Raw genomic sequence first — 7,839 nt, 5'->3', positions numbered from 1 at the left:
AAAAAAAAAAAAAAAAAAAAAAAAAAAAAAAAAAAAAAAAAAAGAAAGAAAAAGAATTCTTGCTTTCTGATATATTTAAACAAAACAGACTACACAATCATAGTAACAGACACAGTGTAGTATTGGTACAAGAACACATATTTAACAAATACTCCAATGGACCAAACAAGGAACTCAGAGTCAAATAGATTCGCATGTGTATAAGAAAATATATGACAAAATTGATATCAAAAATCAAAAGAAAAAATGGTATTTGAGATTATGTAAGGAAAATCTATCTTACTATAAATAAAAAATCCTGTATCTCTTCAGAATACACTTAAAATGGTGGACTCCAGATTCACTGAAGGTCTATCTATAAAAGCAAAAAGTGCAAAATTAATAAAACTTAATGTAGGATAAAATTTTTGTACTCTAAATCTGGGGAAGGTCTTTCACAAAAAAAATTCCAAACACATATAATAAAGCTAAATTTATGAATTGGATGACATGAAAAATTTAGGATTTCTGTTTAATGTAAGATACTATGGAAAAAGTTTATAGTTAGATGATAGGAGGATTTATTTGCAATGTCTAATACTAACAAGGGATTAATATCTGGAGTATACATGATTGTCCTACAATTCAATCATAAGAAGACAGGAATAAAAGTAGAAAAACTATACAAACAGTATAAACATTGGGAGGATGAAAACTTAAAAAGCTAACAAATGTACAAGGTAATGTTCTAACTTATCAATAATCAGAGAAACGCCAATGAAAACTGATGTATCACTTAACATGTATTAAATTGAAAACAAGTAGAAAGCTGGATAAATGCAAACATTCACAGAAATGTGGTAATATAGAAGTGCTCAATTACTGCTAGTGTGAGTACTCTGGTACACATATTCTAGAAAATAATCTAGCACTATGTGTAGATGCTATGATTCAGCAATTATATTCCTGTATATATAACACAAAGAAATTCTCACCTAGATTTATAAAAGGACACATACTAGTATATAATTTGCTATATTATTTGTGGTGGTGGGAATTCTGATGCAACTAAGTATCCATTATTGGGTGGGTGGATAGGTAAAGTAGATGGATGCCCGCCATAAAATATGATACTGCATTTAGAAGCAACAAATTAGATGTATACATAGCAACATAAACATATATTAATATTAAATGCACACTGCTTAGTAAAAAGAAAGTTTAAAAGAGATAAAAAAACACATAGGTAAATTGAAAATATGTATAAAACTACACTAATCATTTTGTAAGAACACATCCAAATGAAAAAGGTTGCTTGTGTTGGCAAAAAGGAGGAGAACATTGGAGCATGATGTGGTAGTGAAAGAAAGTAAATAAAACAACTCCAAAAGAAATAGAAAATGTAAATGAACAATTAATTATTTTTACATGTAAATGCTACTTCCTCTGTCTATCACATATCCAATCAAAGAAAGACAAGCTTTTCTAGCAGCAGATTTTTGACAAAACCTTTAGGGAATAATTTGTGTCTGTGCCTTAAGTAATCATAAATGACGTGTCCCAGTGATCCATCAATTCTATTCCTGAGTATTATTCCTAGGAAATTATTCCATATGTCCTTAAGATGACATACATTGTTTTTGATGGCAGAAAGCTGGAGAAATAAGGGAGGCCATCAGCGCTAGGGTAAAATTGTGGTGGAAATGCACACTGGAGTATTGTATACTAGGTGAAAGTAAAGGATTAGATGTACACATAAACATAGTTCTGGGTAGGAATAGTAAGAAAGAAAATGAGATATATAATGCAATACCATATACTTAAACTTCAAATACATGTACACATAAAAAAAATGCACATTTTGTAAGAATAAAAAAAACACATTAATTAGAATGGTTGACTATGCAGGAATAATTGAATAGAGACACATTATATAATTCTGAAACTGCCTGAGCTTTGTTTTCTATACCAGGAAATGAAAACAATAATTGTAATTTAAAGTTTCCAAAAAACTCAAAAAAAAACGAAGAAATCTTCATTTTTTTTGCAAATCTTGCCTTTTTTTACACTTAGCCCAAGATAGTTAGTATAATTGGCTAAAAACACACCTGACTTACTGCTATAGATATGGGAGTGCTGGTAGAGGAGGGCATGGTCCCTGGCTAGGGCTCCACCCCCACGGACCTAGGTGAGGACAGGTATTTTTGTTGCATTTTCCAAGACCACCCTGGCCTGCCACACCTCCGTCCTGTGCCTGTAAAAACCAGACACCCTAGCAAGGCAGAGATAGAGGCAACTGGACATCCAGAGTAGTGTATCAGCAGAGGAACACATAGATGGCTGGATGTCTAGAGGAATGCTCCCATGAGAAACGCTCCCACAGGTGCCGGCATGCTGGCAGGCCACTGACCAGCAGAAAGATGCAGTTTGGCTGGGGCAGTCGGAGGAGAGTCTCCAGGGGAAAACCATCTCCCTTCTGGCTCCCCCATCTGCTGAAAGCTACTTCCTCTCAATAAAACCTTGCATTCATTCTCCAAGCCCACGTGTTTTCGAATCTTCCGGTACACTAAGGCAGGAAACCCAGGATACAAAAAGCCCTCTGTCGTTACAACAAGGTGGAGGGTCTAACTGAGCTAACACAAGCCGCCTTTAGATGACAAGCTAAAAAAGCACCCTGTAACAAACGTCCACTGGGGCTTCAAGAGCTTAAAACATTCACCCCTAGACACTGCCTGGGGTCAGAGCCTCACAGCCTGCCCATCTGTATGCTCCCCTAGAGGTTTGAGCAGTGGGGCACTGAAGAAGTCTGCTGCACCCCCATCACATGACCTGGGAGGGGGACAAGGGAACTTTTCCCATATCACTATATGTATTGTACTTTCACACAGGTATCTCCAAGGATTGACTATACTCTTCACCACTCACTGATATTTATGACCCACAACACAGTCCTGTACTTGGCACCAGGTATAAGAAAAGAACATAGATAAACCCTTGAGCGACTGAGCTGAGGCACGAGCCAAACCAAAAGAAGAGATCAATAAATAACATGTACATGCTTTTGTTATTACGATGTTTTGTCCTGTCGCAGCTGTGAGTAATTCACTGTATTTTGGTACTTGTAAAGGGAAAATGTTACTTTTGCTGATCTTTGAGTGTGATAATCAACTCAGCCCAGCAGTTAGGTAGTTGTGTAGAGAACAATGCTAGAGCCGGGAAACAATCCTTGCCTGTAACCAATCTCAGTAGTTGTTCCACCATCAAGCCAGGCTTTGTGCAGTATCAGTTTCCTGAAGACATAGTAACTCTTAAAAGTCATTCAAGTAAATATTGACTGCAGGCATTGCATAAGGCAACACAAGTTGAAAACTCTAATTTGTTTTTATGAAAGTACTATATCATCAAAGAGTCTGGTTGTCAGCTTGCAAAAGAAAGAGCACTACGTCTAGAGCAACAGCAAAACTATGTCGTCAAAAACATCCAAAATTGATAGACAAAAAAAAAAATCCAGACTGGGCAAAGGTAAACGTTCCAATTTAATTCTTTTATTTCAAAAACTTCAAAAGCTAAATGCTGCTATTTTACAGTATGACTAATTCTGACAGTAGTGTTGAAATGGAGTAGATAGAACTGTGATTGGAGGTTGTGGGGGCTGTAATCAACATGAAATTAGCAATCCTTCTTATCAAAAAAAGGTAGATTCTCAGATTGGTTTGACAGAAGTGATAGATGAATACCTAACCTCTAGTTTGAATACATCATAAACTGTGGAAGAGCAAGAAATTGGCAGAGTATCAAGCTAAGCATTGTGCTGAAGCAAAATTCAGTTTCCTAAACAATCAAATGTGAATGGAAAGTACAACTAAACTGAAAAAAAAAAAAATTGAAGAAAAACAATTCTATGCTCGTCTAAAATGTATAGACATGCCAGGGAGTATTATTCAACTATTTATTATTACATGATATAGCACAACAAATTGAGTACCCACAAATCAGTAAGTAAAAAGCTGTAGAAGTAGCATGATACCACAGTACATACTAGGCTCCATAGTAACCTACCAGGCTTTGACCTCAGTTTGCTCCTGATCCTTAAGAACACAGTGGATCCAGGACAGTTTCATATTCTAAGATACTTGTCTCAGTTTATATAATGAATAGGTAAAAATAATGATAAAAGAAGGCCAGGTACATTGGTCAGTTACAATAAAAATAAAAAATAACAAGAGAAGATTACATAAAATAATATCTAGACTACATCTGTGTGTTTCTTTTAGCACTAACTTGTCGATAATATGAATCTCTGGGTCTCTACTCTATCTGAATTCTATGCTTTAACAGATATTATGATAACAACTTCTGGTGAGAAGCTGTAAGACATTTTCCTTACATGAAGGGGGTGACATGAAGACAAAGAACAAAAGAATTGTGATGAACGTTATTACACTTTATAAGCAAATGAGGATGAGGCCTAACCATTCACAGAAAATCACCCCAAAATACTTACATATTTGTCATCCCACTTCTACTAGTATAACTGGAAAGCCAACAAATTGGACACCCAAGTTTAGAATATATGTTGATCTCTTCTCAAGGAGTTCTATCATTATAATTTCACAGGCTATTTTAAAAATGCATCATCAATAAAACTGTCATCAGTGATCCAAAAATAACAACAGATGCAGGCCAAGAAGGAATGCTATTTTGCTTTACTCCCCATGGTGTTCTTTCAAATATATCATGTAATTTATTCAAGATGGAAAAGTTGATTCTGATCATAAGCTCTACATATCCTCTTGAAAGTCTGGAATTGCAGACTTAGTCGCACAAGGACCTCTGAAGCTTGAGAACCTTGATTGATAAAGTTCTTACCAGGGACAGCATGCTGCTCAGAAGCAGCCAAGCAGCTCTCATACAAAAGGGTGACCATGAATTGTGTCCTCTGGCAGATGGATTCCATACTGAGAAGTGACTCAGATATGAAGTAAGGATCAGGTCTATTTTCTATCCAACTGAATTTTTCTAATAGAAGGAAAATGCAACGTGAATAGAGGATTCTTTGGTTGGATCAAAATTATAAAGGTCCAATTTCTATTCATGTTTAGAATATCCCAAGTCTCATTAACAATATTGTACCCTATGAAAATAAAACTGCAAATATGTACAAATTAATCATGGTTTATATAGAAATTCAACCAAAATGCAATAGGTGAAAAACACATAGATATTGCTTACTATCAAGGAAACTAACCTTTGAAGATACTATCCTCTATATACTCATAGGTAGAAAAGTATGAGTCAATTAAATCATACTACAAAACAAATTCAAAGATTCTTATGTGGTCTGTCACTTGGTAAATATAATGATGTTGAGTTATGTATGATTTTTATCATAACATTTTCTAAAATCCCAAATGTATAAGAAATGTGGCAAACTTAACACAACTACAGACTGCAACCTATTTTAAGATATCAAATTACTTTTTTCCAGTGAAACATGATAAAAATACACTTCTTTTAGTATTTTGAGAGGTGTTGCATTGAATTTATAAGTAGATTTAGGAATAATTGGCATCTTCCATCCCGGAACATATTTTGTGTCTCAATTATTCAAGCTCACTTACATGTGTTTAAGAAAAGCTGTTTTCTTTATATAGAACTTACACAAATGTTGTTAGATTTATTTTAGGTAGTTTATAATTTGTGTACTTAGGACTCTAGTTGCATACCAATTTAAGCTAGTATTATGATTTGGATATTTGTTCTCTCCAAATCTCATGTTGAAATGTGGTCCCCAATGTTGGAGGTGGGGCCTTAGGGAAGATATTTGGGTCATAGGAGCAGATCCCTTATGAAAGGCTTGGTGCCATCCCCTTGGTGATGAGCAATTTCCCTCTATATTAATTCATGTGAGAGGCTGTTTAAAAAAACCTGGCACCTCCTTCTCTCTCTTACTTCCTCTCTCACTATGTGATACACTGGCTCCTCCTTCACCTTCCACCATGAGAAAAAGCTTCCTGAGTCCCCACTAGAAGCCAAGCAGATGTAGGTGTCATGCTTGTACAACCTGCAGAACCATGAGCCAAAATAAACTATTTTTCCTTATAAATAACCAAGTCTCATGTATTCCTTTATAGCAACACAAAAGGGACTAACACAGCTACATTAAGCAAAACTGTTGAATTTATTAACTCATGTGAACAGTGTAAAATCTGGAGTGGGTCTGACCTCTGGGAAAAATTTATCCAGAGCATCAAACACCACATTTTCTCTAAATAATACACTCTAAATCTCTCTCTCTCTTTCTCTCTCTTGCTGTAGCACACATGTACACATGCACACTCGTGTGCACACACACGCACACACACAGGTGCTCTTCCTTCAAAAAACTACAAATTAGAGAATACAATTTTCACCTTTTGTTCTATTTTATTTATTCATATTGCCATGTCTTCTTTCTTTTTTTTTCTGTTTTTTTTTTTTTTGGAGCAGTATTTACATTTTTTATTTCAAGTTGTAAAATATACGTGGCCAACATTGTTACTTTCATCCGCAGATGGAATAGCTGGGAAGTATAAAAACCTGTACATGACCTTTTATCAAGATTATTTGTCATCAAATTACCCATATCCAAGTTTCCATGGGCCTGGAATTTCCTTTCCACTTGATAGGGGTATATATTAGGAAGTCCAGTTGATAACATTTTAATTTTTTTATAAAAAAAGGAAAAAAGAATCAGCAGAGTCAAGTTGTCTTAGTCTTAAGGCTTTCTGGATTTCTTCCTTGGAGGAGGTCAGGATCTTCCCAAGGCCTGGGTCCTCTAATATTCTTCCAGTCATCAAACTTGGAGTCTTTTATTTTCTCATATTCCGACTCTAAAGATATTTTATTCTCTTTCAGTTTTTTTTCAAACTCAGGATCCATTTTAATCTTCACAGCATCATATCGGATTTGAGAAAACTCACGAAGACCAAAAGAACCTCCAACAATCAGCAGCAACATGGGGACTCCATAGGGGAGAGTCTTGTTCTTGCCAAATGCATGCATCACCGCGGGTGCAAACATGACTGAAATCTTCCATCCGCTCAGAACTCCAAGCGGACCCAGCTCAGACTCCCAAATGTCAGCGGCCCACGCTGTCACCAAGAGGAGTAAGCCCTTGACTCACTTCCTTTTCCTTGGTTATTTAGTGCTTGGTCCTTACTGAATGGTTTCCGCTAGACAAAAGCAATCGAGTCATCGTAACATACTTGTGCGTCTGCCCATAAATGCGGGCGTCAGAGCGTTTTTGGTTCCGTAATGTCGTCGGCGTGCAGTTGGGATTCAGAGATTTGAATCAGTTTACGATCATCACCAAATCGATATGGAAACCAGTACTTCCCACGTTCTGGGTCCGGACTGTCTTCTTAGAACACTCCCATAGGCACATGGCCACTCGATAAAAACAACTAAGGAAAAAAGTATTTTGAGGCCGGTGTGGTGGCCTGGGTGGGTGTCCTGTAGTCCCAGCACTTTGGGAGGCCAAGGTGGATGGATCACCTGAGGTCAGGAGTTCTAGACCAGCCTGGTCAACATGATAAAACCCCATCTCTATGTTAAAAAAAATACAAAAATTAGCCGGGCATGGTAGCAGGTGCCTGTAATCCCAGCTACTGGGAGGCCGAGGCAGGAGAATCGCTTGAACCCGGGAGGCGGAGGTTGCAGTGAGCCCAGATCTCGCCATCACACTCCATCCTGGGGAACAAGAGCAAGACTTTGGCTCAAAAAGAGAAAAGAAAAAAAAGTATTTTGAAGCTGGTACTCCAGTCTTTATGGCTATTTGTGGGATGAGGAATTTACCAGTTTAATGGAGACTTTTTTCTT

At 36.7% G+C, this 7,839-nt stretch overlaps 1 pseudogene across 1 annotated transcript; it reads right to left on the bottom strand.

The window, feature by feature from the left end:
• Nucleotides 1-6,461: 6,461 nt before the first annotated feature.
• On the bottom strand, nt 6,462-7,092 carry LOC113224455 (annotated as a pseudogene). Its single transcript, XR_003309188.1, has one exon. The product of XR_003309188.1 is annotated as a cytochrome c oxidase assembly protein COX16 homolog, mitochondrial pseudogene (transcript).
• Between the last annotated feature and the right edge of the window lie 747 nt (nt 7,093-7,839).

This window comes from Piliocolobus tephrosceles, unplaced genomic scaffold (assembly GCF_002776525.5).
Source record: "Piliocolobus tephrosceles isolate RC106 unplaced genomic scaffold, ASM277652v3 unscaffolded_44828, whole genome shotgun sequence".
NCBI classification, from domain to species: Eukaryota; Metazoa; Chordata; class Mammalia; order Primates; family Cercopithecidae; genus Piliocolobus; species Piliocolobus tephrosceles.
The sequence above is the reverse complement of the archived record's forward strand: the minus strand, read 5'-3'. Positions and strand labels throughout refer to the sequence as shown.